The sequence below is a fragment of the Nothobranchius furzeri genome, chromosome 14 (genome assembly GCF_043380555.1).
Source record: "Nothobranchius furzeri strain GRZ-AD chromosome 14, NfurGRZ-RIMD1, whole genome shotgun sequence".
NCBI classification, from domain to species: Eukaryota; Metazoa; Chordata; class Actinopteri; order Cyprinodontiformes; family Nothobranchiidae; genus Nothobranchius; species Nothobranchius furzeri.
This window is the reverse complement of record NC_091754.1, coordinates 38,522,677-38,535,935: the sequence shown is the minus strand read 5'-3', so window position 1 is coordinate 38,535,935 and position 13,259 is coordinate 38,522,677. Positions and strand designations below refer to the sequence as shown.

At 45.6% G+C, this 13,259-nt stretch overlaps 1 protein-coding gene across 2 annotated transcripts in view; it reads right to left on the bottom strand.

Moving 5' to 3' along the window:
* The window catches only part of LOC107389529 (SH3 domain-binding protein 4), a 69,925-nt gene extending 57,372 nt beyond the window's left edge, over positions 1 to 12,553 (bottom strand). For both annotated transcript variants that reach the window (XM_015965699.3, XM_015965701.3), the window contains exon 1: positions 12,417 to 12,553. The gene's annotated coding sequence lies outside the window, so the exon portion shown is untranslated. The remainder of the gene's footprint in view (positions 1 to 12,416) is intronic.
* Between the last annotated feature and the right edge of the window lie 706 nt (positions 12,554 to 13,259).

Below are 13,259 nucleotides of genomic sequence, written 5' to 3'. Positions count from 1 at the left end.
TGTGTTTCCAAAGACAGCAGTAAGAAAGCAAACGCTCCTTATGTGATTTGGAGCTGGACAGAGCCTAAACCCTGCTAGAGCTGCGTCACACGTATGCTAGGGCTGCTCCAATAAACAGTAATATTGTTTATTTCCAAAGTGCTTTTCCTCAGTAGCTATCTGAGAACAGGGCGCTGTGCCAGAAAGCGAGCTAATCCAGAAAACGAGGCTTACTTTTGAAAATCCTGGTGTTACCGCCCCAAAATCGGTTCTACAAACGTGGCTAGCCTGAAGCTCCTCCCAGTCACCATGGTAACACCTGCTGGAGAACCAACCTGCTCTGTGGTTTACTGAAGCTTTGTGAATATGATTGGACGTGGTTTTACTTGTGGGTGGCTGGCAGCTACGAGGTGGTGAATTAGCGCCACCACTGGCCCACAGTAGCAGCTGCAGCTTGGGTTTGGGTTAGTCTGGGATGGACCCAAAACTGACAGGCTGTCCTCTTCATGTTGAACTAGCCTTAAACTACCTCACAGCTGCTAACATAATACATGTACAAGCAAACACCTCATCTGTCTTTGTAAGGTGATGTATCGGGTGCTGATGGGATACCTCGGTGTATGGAATCACCCGACGCTTGCAGGTGAGCAGACATTTAAAAACGTCACGCACAGAGAACGTTGCAAATATACCAAGAACAGACTCCCATCAGAACATCTGAGCATCATCTCAGACCTGGACACAATGATCAGCAGCTATCAGCGCTGAGGAGCTGTGGGTCGCGGCCCAGCAGCAGAACCAGAACAGCAGGTAAAATGGTCCTACACGCCGGACACGCTGGCCAGCGTGTTTACACTAAATATTAGTGAAAAATGAATAAAAATGAAATGGTGAATTTTTATTTATTATTACGTGAAGTGAAAATGACGGAGGAAACGATCACAAGCCATTTTGAACTCTATCGGTCTAAACGAAAACTAACATGTCTACCTGTGCTGTAGGTGAGGTCTCTGCACGTGCTTGTAGCTTCTATTGAGGATAACCTGTTTATTTAAGGCTCATCCAGAGTTTAAACCTGGAGCAGTGCCTGGTGGTGGAGTCATGATTCTGGACGGCTACTTTTTACTTTTACTTGGTTATAAACGTGTTGAAGTAGTACTTTTACTCAGGTGATGTTTGTTCAGCAGTAATGAAACGTCTGAGCGCCGTTTGTTTCCTTTCAGGTCGTAGGGCTCTACCATGCCTGGTCTCGAGCAGAAGTTTACCCCTGTAAGGGACGTGTTCCTTGCTCTTTTTATCCTTTTGACTCTTTAATCGAGCAGCTGGTGGTCTCTGTTTTACTTTATGTTTGTAGTCCTTGTAGGCATAAATGAATACTTCTTTCTCCTTCTGGGGGAAATGAGGCTCCACACAGATGGAGAAGTATAAATTAGGCTGAAAGGATGAAGCACAAACTTCTCCGTGTGTTTTTCCCCACCCACATGCTCAGAGAATCCCGTGTGCAGACACACACACACACACACACACACACACACACACACACACACACACACACACACACGGCTTTCAATTCTACTAAACAGACACTAGGGGTGCTAAAATCAAACCAAAACTGCCTAGTCTCTCATTAAAGAGCAAATGACAGGTTACAGGTTTTTCTAATTCATATAAAATTATGTCCAAAAAATACTATTTGAAAAGCTTATTGTGGATATTTGGTTGTAAAATACAACAGCAGAGTTTTCTAGTAAAAGTGTTTTTTCTCTTGTTTCTAAATGTGAACGTCTGACGTAACCAAAGGGAATCAGAAGCTAGGCGCTGCCTCAGCTCAGTGTGGAGAGTGGCTAGTTTAGGGTAGAGGTCGTGTTACTAGTGTTGGGTTGTGTTCATGTTGATAAACTAGAGTGTGTGAAGGCTGTACCAACTCCAGCCTGTCTGGACATCGAGTCCACGGGTTTCCAGATCAGAGAAACAACGCCTCTATCTCCGTGCCTGAGGGCGTTTTGTGCAGCTGAAAATACGGACTTCTGTGGCCCGCATCGGTCGGTACCAGGTCAGGGAGGTCCGCGCTGGGCTCCGGAGACCAGTGGTGGGGTTTAAATGCGGATTTCTGGAGCTCAGATCACCATCAGAACCAGGTCAGAACCGACCACCAGAAGAGACACGCAGCTCAGCAGGCCAGCTGGTTTCTGGGTCAGAACCAGATCAGAACCGCTGCCTGGACCACCAGGAGAAGATGTGCAGCTTTTAAAAATACCAGCTGGACTGGCTGGCTGTTGTTTAGGTCAGATCCAGCTCACAGAAGCCCGCATGAGCTCCAGAACCGGATGGCAGGCGTCTCTCTAAGCTAAACTAGGTTAGGTGAACGGATATTAACGAGTATGAGACCGCTGAGACGCTCATTAGTATTAATATTATACTAACTGACTGATACTGCTTAAACTGTCTGGTACATGATAGTAATCTGTAACTCACCTGGTCCCTTCCCCCCCCGATTGTCCTCACATGGCAGCACAAGCTTGTCTCTGCTCTCAGGGGCGAGCAGCAGAGTCATAACTTTATGGTTCTGGTCCATCAGAAGTAGAATCATAAACATTTAAAGTCTCCTCTGTGTCAGAGCCGCATTAGAGTCCGTGTTTTTATCTGGATTAGGCTAACAGGACTCCCTCAGCTGACGTCACTTGGTTTGGAAAAAAAAAGGTTTCTCACCAAAAGACTCTAAAAGTCTAAATAATTTATGTTTGTGTAAAAAATGTTTAAAACAAGGTTCTGTTACGTTTCTCTAAACATTGGTTCATGGGAGTCTCTAACCTGCAGTTTGCTCTTGAAACTTTCTGTTCTTTCTGAGCATCGACTGTCCTGTTGGCTCTCCAGGTGTAACTGGAGATATTCTCAACAGCTGCAGCAGCATCACACACCCTTCAACTTCACAACATAAACACCACCAGGAAAAGATGGAGGTGGGGGGGGGGGGGTTCTGAAGGGGGAGAGGAAGAATGTGAGGAATGCTGGGTCCCAAATAAAATCCTGCATCTTTCGAGAAGAGGTCAGAGATCCAGCTGCGTGCGCACACGCACACACACACGCACACACACACACACACACACACACACACACACACACACACACACACACACACACACACACACACACACACACACACACACTCCATGATTGATGTCAAGTTGTTGTTGTTGTTGTTGCCTCAAGGGCAACATGCCGATTATCACTTGTAAGTCGCTTTGGACAAAAGTGTCTGCTAAATACACACACACACACACACACACACACACACACACACACACACACACTTATAAGTTCATTTTCGTGACTCTACTATGCCTAACCCATTAGCCTGACCAGCCAGCATGCAGGGAAGCAAGTGTCTGGGAACTCTCCTATTCAAATAGCCCCGCCCCCTAAGAATTCTAACTGAGCCAATCAGCACTGAGTAGCATACGTCACACACCACAACGCCGAGTTTGTCATAAACATGGCGACTGAAGCGGAGTTCGCTGCGGCTCTTTCCTCTGGTCTAAATGACTTGAATGTCTTTAAAACAACAAGTAGAAGCGCTAAAAGCCTTTCTTCTAAAGAAAGATGTGTGAGCCGTCCCCAGACGGCATTTTTGACTACGGCTAAAAAACTACAGTGTTGCGTGATACAGTCTGCATTTCTGCCTTTTTTCTGATTGGTTATTTTTGAGCTGGCTGGTCCCGCCCTCACGTGCCTCTCTGCCTGTGAGGAACCAGTTTCCTGTGCAGAACTAGTCTAGCAGGCCAGACTACTAACCTAACCTTAACCCTAACCAGTGGGGTTCTTTTCCTAACCATAACCTAAACTACACGTTAATTCATACCATACCAAATTATCTATGTGGCGCATTTAAAAACAGCATGGGAGCTGACCAAAGTGCCGCCCAACACAAAAACAGAAACATACAAATGCCGATATAACAGACAGAATACAGCAAACAGATAAAAACCCATAAAGGCAAATAAAACCAGCAAAAAAGGGAAAGATTAAAAATTACTATCTAAAAGCCTTTTTATAGAGGTGAGTCTGGAGGCGTGACTTGGTAATAACTTCACATTGTCTCTTCAAACATTTAAAGACAAGTACACACACACACACACACCTAGTCTTGGTGCCTGGCTGAGAGAAATTATATAATCTAAATATTTAATAATTCTGGTCAACAGGCTTTAGGAGCCTGATTTAGATCCCAGAGGTAAAACAGAAAGCTACTGTAGTCCATCCTTCCCCTCTGCTCCTGGTTGAACTAGTACTGGCATTATCCTGGTACCCAACAACACCAATGTATGTGTTCACTGCTTACAATACGTGCAATGCTGGATGTACATTAGTAGGGCCGTGTCCCTTATGCTGCATAGTTGTGGAACCCAAGTTTCCTTGCACTCGTTGTTTTTAGTGCTTGAAGGATACCACAATAGCTTATTGCCCTTGTGTGCTTACCTGTGATCTATTTTCTTTTTTCTTTTCAATAAGTCGATTCTATAATATCCTAGGGACGTCAGACCAAGTTCAGCCTGGGCTCAGGTTCTACACTGAGAACCAGGCCACAAGACGAGGTACTTCCTGGAATCGCTGTGATCAAAACAACCACCTGATGCAAATCAAGCTGATAACAGAAGGGCTCCTTCCTGGAAACAAGAGGGAGGGATAAAGACTCACTGTGTGTTTGAAAACAGCTGACTGATGAGTGGCCCTGGGCTGGGGGGCTTACTCATGCTGTAATCAGCTGGAAGCACGTCTCAGCGACACCAGAGCACATTTACCCTGCAGCTTATCTGGAGTCACATGAGCCTGTTCACACAAAGAGGTTCATTCAGGTCTCAGGTCCAGCTAGAACCCAGGACCGGGTCTCCCATGGGGATCTCCATGATGTCTACTGTCTCCTGTGAGAGAGGAGTGTGCTGGCCTGGGAATATCCTGTTAGAGTTCATCTGCAAAAACGTGTTTAGCTTTAATCTGTCTCTCTGGACATGTTAGGACATGTGGAGGAGACACGGAGGGTTAGAAACAGCTGATTATGACGGGGCTTCAGCCCCTGACGTTTTTGTCTTTTTTCACTCATCAGCCACAGGCTCGCTCGCTCTCTACCCTCTCTCTCCGTTACAGCAAGCTGGATTTGCTACTGTGACTCCTCTTCTAACGTTTTAATTCACCGCTTCACCAGTGCGATTTTCCCATTTAGGTGCAGAGACGAGCCAAACCCCTCCTCAGCGTAACCAGGTTACAGCTACGGAAGCCAGGAGAGGCCAAAAGTCCTCAAATATATTTGATCCTACTGGCTGATATGGATTAAAACTGAGATTCCAGCCATGACTGCTTTGTTTGTACTGACGATGCACATGAACTGTGATGAATGGATGGATAAAAATGCAATGCCTGCAGGCTTTTTGTGATTTTTGTAATCCAGATTTAGATCTGATCAGATTCCTTTAGTTGGCTAATTGGGTTTAGTCCTGCCTGGTCCTTATTTCCTGAGCTGCAGGTGTAATGGCGCCAGGTGGGCTCTCTGGTTTTTGAAGGGTGCCTGTGAAGCTCCACATTATTCGTACCAAGACTGAGGATTACTTTAAAGTCCACCATTTTATTTACATATATATATATATATATATATATATATATATATATATATATATATATATATATATTATATGTATTGTATATATTTAATCTGTTGCAAGTGTATATATGTATATTTCTGGATATATATATACATATATATATATATATATATATATATATATATATATATATATATATATATATATATATACAAAACACTCTTGTGAAAGTGAAATGTCACTTGTGGTCTGGGGTAAGCTCAGGTGTTCCTTGAAGGCTGGAGACGCCCCTATTTAGAAACATGTTAATAACCACAAGTTCCACGTATCCGCATAAACACACTGAAGTATGGCTGGTGACAAAATGATATAGAACAGTTGAAAAGCCAATCATATTAAATGATCCTCCACACTGGGACAATCAGTGGCTGGATCAGGGCCACACAGCAGCCAGCCTGACACACTATTAACAGCTAATGTTTGTGTAGCTTTAGCCTCTTACTGCAGGTAGCAGGTGGGACCTGGATGGTGAAAAAAATAAACAATAAAACCCCACCACCACCCACACATACACCATAGAGTCGGCTTTCTCCAGCATCAGGCCTAGTGATAAACCGAAGATGTCCACCCATCCATCCATTCTCTTCCGCTTAACTGGAGTCGGGTCGCAGGGGCAGCAGCCTTAATCAGTCAGCTCTTCCGGGGGAATCCTAAGGTGTTCCCTTGCCAGGTGAGAGACGTATTCCCTCCAACATGTCCTGGGTCTACCTTTAGGTCTCCTTTAGGACATGCTCAGAAAATCTCCCTAGGGAGGCATCCAGGAGGCATCCTAATCTGATGCTCGAGCCACCTTAACTGGCTCCTCTCGATGTGGAGGCGCAACGAATCTACTCCGAGCCCCTCTTGGATGACCGAGCTTCTCACCCTATCTCTAAGGGAGAGCCCAGCAACTCTTTGGAGAAAAGTCATTTCGTCCGCTTGTATCTGCGATTTCGTTCTTTCGGTCACTACCCAAAGCTCATGACCATAGGTGAGGGTAGGAACGTAGATCGACCGGTAAATCATGAGCTTCACCTTCTGGCTCAGCTCTCTCTTCACCACGACAGACCGGTACAACGTCCGCATCGCTGCAGATGCAGCACCAATCCGCCTATCGATCACATGCTCCAGTTTTCCCTCACTCATGAACAAGACCCAGAGATACTTAAACTCCACCACTTGGGGTAGGACCTCATCCCTGACCCGGAGAAAGCATTCTACCCATTTCCCACTCAAGACCACGGTCTCAGATTTAGAGGAGCTGATTCTCATCCCAGCTGCTTCACACTCGGCTGCGAACCGCTCCAGTGAAAGCTGAAGATCACATTCTGACGAAGCCAACAGGACCACATCATCTGCAAAAAGCAGAGATCTGATCCTCAGGCCACCAAAACAGATCCCATCTACACCTTGGTTGCACCTAGAAATCCTGTCCATAAAGGTTATGAACAGAATCTGTGACAAAGGGCAGCCTTGGTGGAGTCCAACTCTCACTGGGAACGAGCCCGACTTACTGCCGGCAATGCGGACCAAGCTCTGACACTGGTCATACCGGGACCTAACAGCCCATATCAGCGGGCCTGGTACCCCATACTCCTGGAGTATCAGGGCCCCCTGAGAGATACAGTCAAACGCCTTCTCCAAATTCACAACACACCTGTAGTTTGGTTGGGCAAACTCCCACACACCCTCCAGGACCCCCCAATGGGTATAGAGCTGGTCCAGTGTTCCATGGCCAGGACGAAAACCACATTGCTCCTCCTGAATCCAAGGTTTGACAATCCGACGGATCCTCCTCTCCAGAACCCCGAAATAGGCCTTACCAGGTAGGCTCAGGCATGTGATCCCCCTGTAGTTAGATCACATCCCTTGGTCCCCGTTTTAAATAAGGGAATCACCACCCTGGTCGGCCAGTCCAGTGGACCTGCCCCCGATGTTCACGCAATATTGCAGAGCCACGTCAACCAACACAGCCCTACGACATCCAGAGCCTTAAGGAACTCCGGGCAGATCTCATCCACCCCCAGAGCCTTACCACCAAGGAGCTTTTTGACAACCTCAGTGACCTCAGCACCAGAGACTGGAAAGTCCAACCCAAAGCCCTCAGGCTCTGCTTCCTCACTGGAAGTATTCTGCCCACCAATCAGAAACGTAGAACACAATTTGAACAGTTGTTCACTGGATTGTTCTAACAGTACTGTTAAATACGTTCAGTCACTAACGTAATCTGACTCAGTTGGAGCTAATTTGTGTGTGTGATGATCTCGGAGATGATAAATTGGGAGCGTCACAACTTTTTTTTTCCACTAGTTCCGCAGATGGATGAGCCATCGTTCAGATATCTTTTAGCAGCTTTGGGAGTCTAAAATATTTCCTCACGGGACACTTGAAGCCCTTCCTAGGTGGAAACGGGGCAGTCCCGGTGGTTGTTGACCCTGGTTCTGTTCGTTCAGTTTCACTTTTTCTTTGGTCCGCTAATTTTATTTATTTATTTATTTGCTGTGTTGGAGACGTCTTTACGGTGGGTTAACCGCAGCGTTTCACACTGTGGTTAATAGTCAAACTGGTTAATCCTTGCAACCCTAGCTGGATGTAGCGTCCAGCAATGGTCAGTTTAGGCACTGTTTGACCTTTCACCATCTATTCAACATCTGGTCAGAAAGGAGACACAACATTGCTTGTGTTCCCTTAAAATGAGTCTGCCTTCACACCAGCTGGGATTCACAAGTCTGAAAGATAAACAATAACTTTCTTTCCCAAGGTCTCGTATGTCAGCCTCCACAGAAGGAACAACTCCTGCTCGAATCAGTTGCTAAATTCAAGAATGATTTACTAAATCAATATGAACTTCTTCCATGACTCATAATCTAGATAATCATTAAATAAACATTTGTTTATTACTACTTATAATAATTATAGTATAATGAAATGCTTCATTAATCTGTGCAAACTGAATGGATGTTATGTTTTGTTTGTATAGTAGAACCTGCCATGTGTTCACCATGTTTTGACGACAGGGTCCTCACACCTGCACTCACACCATAACAAGTACAGTTAAGTTAAGACTACAACACATAACTTGTTTTTCCTTACCAGCCAGGACTTCTGATATCAAAGAGGGCGTATTTCTGAGTTGCCTTGGTAAAACATCTCTAAACTTGTCAGCCTCTGACTGGCTGTGCAAAATATAACATCAAATCCCTAAAACTAGATCACTTTGAGTAATTTGCCAGTTCTAGAGAAAGCTTCAGACCGGCCATCTGTAGCCAAACCTCTTTAACAATCAAAGATTTTGACACGTGATCAAAACCTTTTTGCACCTGCAAATCTGATACAGCAGACAGTTCCTGCAGAAACGAGCTGATATTGTTCAACTCCTTAAGAGTTATTCCTGAGATGCAAGCTGATCCCAACCTGGGCTGCCTGGTGACAACTCTGGACTGGAGAAGTCAGTGCTTGGGGTCAATCTACTGGACCCGGGTGCCCCAAGGTCATCCGACCTCTCTGACGTCTGGATCCGTGACGAGGGTCATCAAAAAGGTGAGGTAGAACACTGAGAGATTGCGTCTGATGTGCTTCTGACGAACAACTTCATAGCTTAAGGAATCCAAATTATTTTTCATCAGGAGACGTCGCTTTCTGAGATGAGGAAGTTCTGACCAACAACACATTGGCACATAGCCTTCATCACATTTAGCTTCATCCAATCACAGAAAATGTTTAGTTCACTTATCATGTTATAATTGTAATAAAATAATTTCTTACTTTTATAAACCTGACTCTTTTCTGAATCTAAACGAAGTGTGTATAATTACTTAATAAAGCAAAAATCCTAGAATCTTCTGACTAAGCCCTATATCTTCTGATATTTACAATAAAGATCAAGCAAGGTAATATTACATATTTATACAGAATATCAAATAAATAATAAATTTTCCTCCGCTACATGGATATACGACTTACAGAAGTTATATTACTACATTCGAAAACATGTACGCAGTTAGAAACATGAATTTCATGACAAAATTGCTTAACCCTTTCCAAAACGCCAAAGAACAGAATCCAAAAACAGATGCAATATATTTTGGCCGAGTGGTTTGACGTCATCTGCAGGTGCAGGACCTCGAGCAGATCCAAAATCTACAGCGCCAACAACACGGAATTGGTGCGACGGATCAAAATTTTTACGGTTCGAATCCTATCACGGTTTTCAGTCATAGATCGATCATTTTTCGGATCAGCAGATCAAAGCTTTGCTCTCTCTTTGTTTTGTAGAACACTTAGTGCAACATTTTCTGCTCAATTTGCAGCTTGCTATAAAAGCAGGATTTACAGAAAGGTCCATTGCTGATTAAATGTTATTACTGCTTGCCCTACACATAGACATGTTCTCCCATAATGTCCAGCTTTCACTCATCTGCTCACTTTTCTGATGCGTTGTTTTTCTTTAGTTCTTTTTTTTACAGACTTGTCCCCAACAACACTTACAGGTCCCACACCGTTTATGTTGTCCAAGGCATGTTTCATGCACCACCCCCTCCTCCTCTCAGAGCGATCGGAGGGGCGTGCAGCACCGCTCCACGTCGTTGGACTGGAAGTGTGTTTGTGTTACTTTTTACCATTTGTATCATTGTCTTTTACAGGAGAGCCAAAATGCTCCCACACATGCGACCTAAATGATGCAGGTGGTTTTTCAAGCTCCTCCCTTCCTCCACCAGGACCACCGCTGTGTGTTTCTCCTTTGGAACAGGTGGTGCCTCCGCCCTCCACGTGACCCACCTGCGAACCGCATGCTTGACCGAACCGTAGAGAGAGATCCGTACGGATCAACGATGATCTGTTGCACCACTACTGGTAATCAACAGTTAAGGGGCGTCAATAACCAGTTGCAGAAATTTGGGAAAACATGCATCCCTACCTGTTATATCATTTAACATTAATGAAGGAAAATTCCCATTTTTGTTCTTCTCTCCTTTAATACTTGAAGGTTTTATTTTAAAATAAACTTGATCAAAAATGTTTGATGACAAATTGAGCTTTTGAAAATGAATCTTTAAAATGAAAAATAACCTTCTGACATCTTCATTTACCAGAGAACATTAAAAATGGACTAAAACAATCATTTGCTCCATATTGTGATGTTTATCTGTCGACTGTTGTCAAAACTAACATCGTGACAGTTTTTCACAATATTCCACATCGCCCAGCCCTACCACAAAAATCAGGAACCAATCAACAGGTGAAGTCACATGACCAGCAGGCAAAGCCTGATATTTACACACACACACACACACACACACACACACACACACACACACACACACACACACACAATGACAGCTGATAAATAGAGTCTTGGTTTTATTCCAACCTATCAGCACCTGCATCTCCACTGGAGGTAGTGGGAATTGAACCAACACACGGTGCTCCAAAAGGCTGGTTGGGGTGAGGGTGGGGAGGTGGGAGGACACCGCTCTACACATTTACAGACGCTCCCTAAAGCCTCTCCGTCGGCTCCATGAGGGAGAGACGCATTGACGTCTTGCTCTCAGACTTCTCCGTCTCCTGGGGATTGCTGCAAGCCAGTTCCCCACCAGGACAACAGAGGGCGTAGCGCTGTTCTGAGGTGTCCTGCCACCATTACAGTAAATGGCAAATGGCCTGTATTTGATATAGTGCCTTCTAGAGTCATGGAACCCCCCAAGGCACTTTACAACACAACCAGTCATTCACCCATTCACACGCACAGTCACGTATCTGGTCCACGATAGGGTATTTGCTATTGTGTTTACATTGTTTTAATGTTTTCAGAGACTTTTGAACACAGACCAGTGTGTCCCTCATTCCCTTCCACATCCTCATGCAATTGGCACCTCTCAATCCACGTTTCTCGTCTTTCCCAACCAATAAAACACTTGCTGAGTATCTTTACACTCCTCCAGTCACGGGGGATAAAACATTCATATTTTTAGAGTTTTTTTTGCGAGATATTCTTAAAACTTCTCCATGTCTGCCACTAGATTTTCTCGGCTCTCTTTGTTTTTGAGGGCACAATGTAGACGACAGCAGCGTCCTGACCAATCACAAGCTTGCATTCTCCGTCTCGTTGGACGGATGTTTAGAAAACACAGCTCGACTCTATCCGTCCTTGTGAGGGGTCTCCAGCAGGCTCAGATAACGGCGTTGTGCGCCTCCGTCTCGACCCAGGAGTATAAATTAGGCATTAGGCTCCGAGCACAGCAGTCGTAGCAATACATGGCAGGATACGTGCAGGACAGGTAGATTTTTAATTTGAGGGTTTTAAACACATTTGCAATCTCTGTTTATCCAAACTGAGGCTGTTCATGGCCTTTTGACTGAATGTCTTGGAGCATCAAAAACTATCAGCTGCAGGACAAGGGGTCTTGGGTACACGACAGGAATGTCTCTGGTCGTCATGACAACTTGGCCCATACCCCCCCCCCCCCCCCCCCCCACACACACACACACACACACACACACACACAGAGAGAGACCACCAGGGTCGGCTCGGATCCGATTCCTACTTTTGTTCAGGCTGATTCCGCGCGGGCAACGGAACCTGAAAGGATGCGATCTCGTGGCTCTGTTGCGGTTCAGTCCAGCTGGACCGATTCTACCATCAGGGTCAGAACCCAGAGGAACCCTCCGGTCCAGCAGAACCACTCCAGAAGCCTCTCGGTTCTCCGCGGCTGGAGAACCCGACTCTCTACAAAGAAAAGTTCGGGAAGAGGAGATCTTCCTCCTAGCCGAGCCAAGAAACCCGGAAGAACCGGAGAAGCTTACCTGGCGGGGCTCGGTTCGGCCCATCAAGAACGAGAAGCGTTGGCGTCGTTGAGCTGAGTGTGAGTGAGCGGAACCACCGAGGGCTCTGAAGGAAAGCAGCCGAGCTCCGGCTGATGTCACCGGGACAGGGAGGGGCCTGGCCGGGACCGGATTTCCATAACACCAAGGCTATGTGAGACCGGACCGAACCGATCTAGTGTCGGTGGGTGGGAGTTAGTGGGCCCCAGGCGGACCCTGTGGTGGTCAATCCATGTGTGAGAATGACGTCTCATGCTCCCTGAACCACTCTTTCACTATCTGAGCCCGATGAATCCTGGCATTGTCATCTTGGAATATGGCCGTGCCATCAGGGAAGATGGAATAACCTGGTCATTCAGGATGTTCAGGTAGTCAGCTGACCTCATTCTTGGAACACATCCTGTTGCTGAACCTAGACCTGACCACCTGCAGCAAGCCCAGATCATAACTCTGCCCCCACAGGCTTGTACAGTAGGTGCTAGGCATGATGGGTGCATCACTTCATTTGCCTCTCTTCTTACCCTGATGTGCCATCACTCTGGATCAGGGTCCATCTGGACTCATCAGACCAGTTTTAATAAAGTGCTGGACAGTTCTGAACCCACTTTTAGTCGTCTCTGCGTCTCCTTAGATGTTTTCTCTGCTTGATGCCGTTGATCTGATCCTTCCCACACAGAGTAAGGTCTTTTCCACGACCACTGCACGTGTTTCTGTACATGGTTGTTTAAGAAATGAGAAGCTATTCAGTGCACCATTCCCGTGTGGGAAATATATTCAATACATGATACAAAATGTGACTCTTTAGCGCCATGCAGTTCAGAGGAA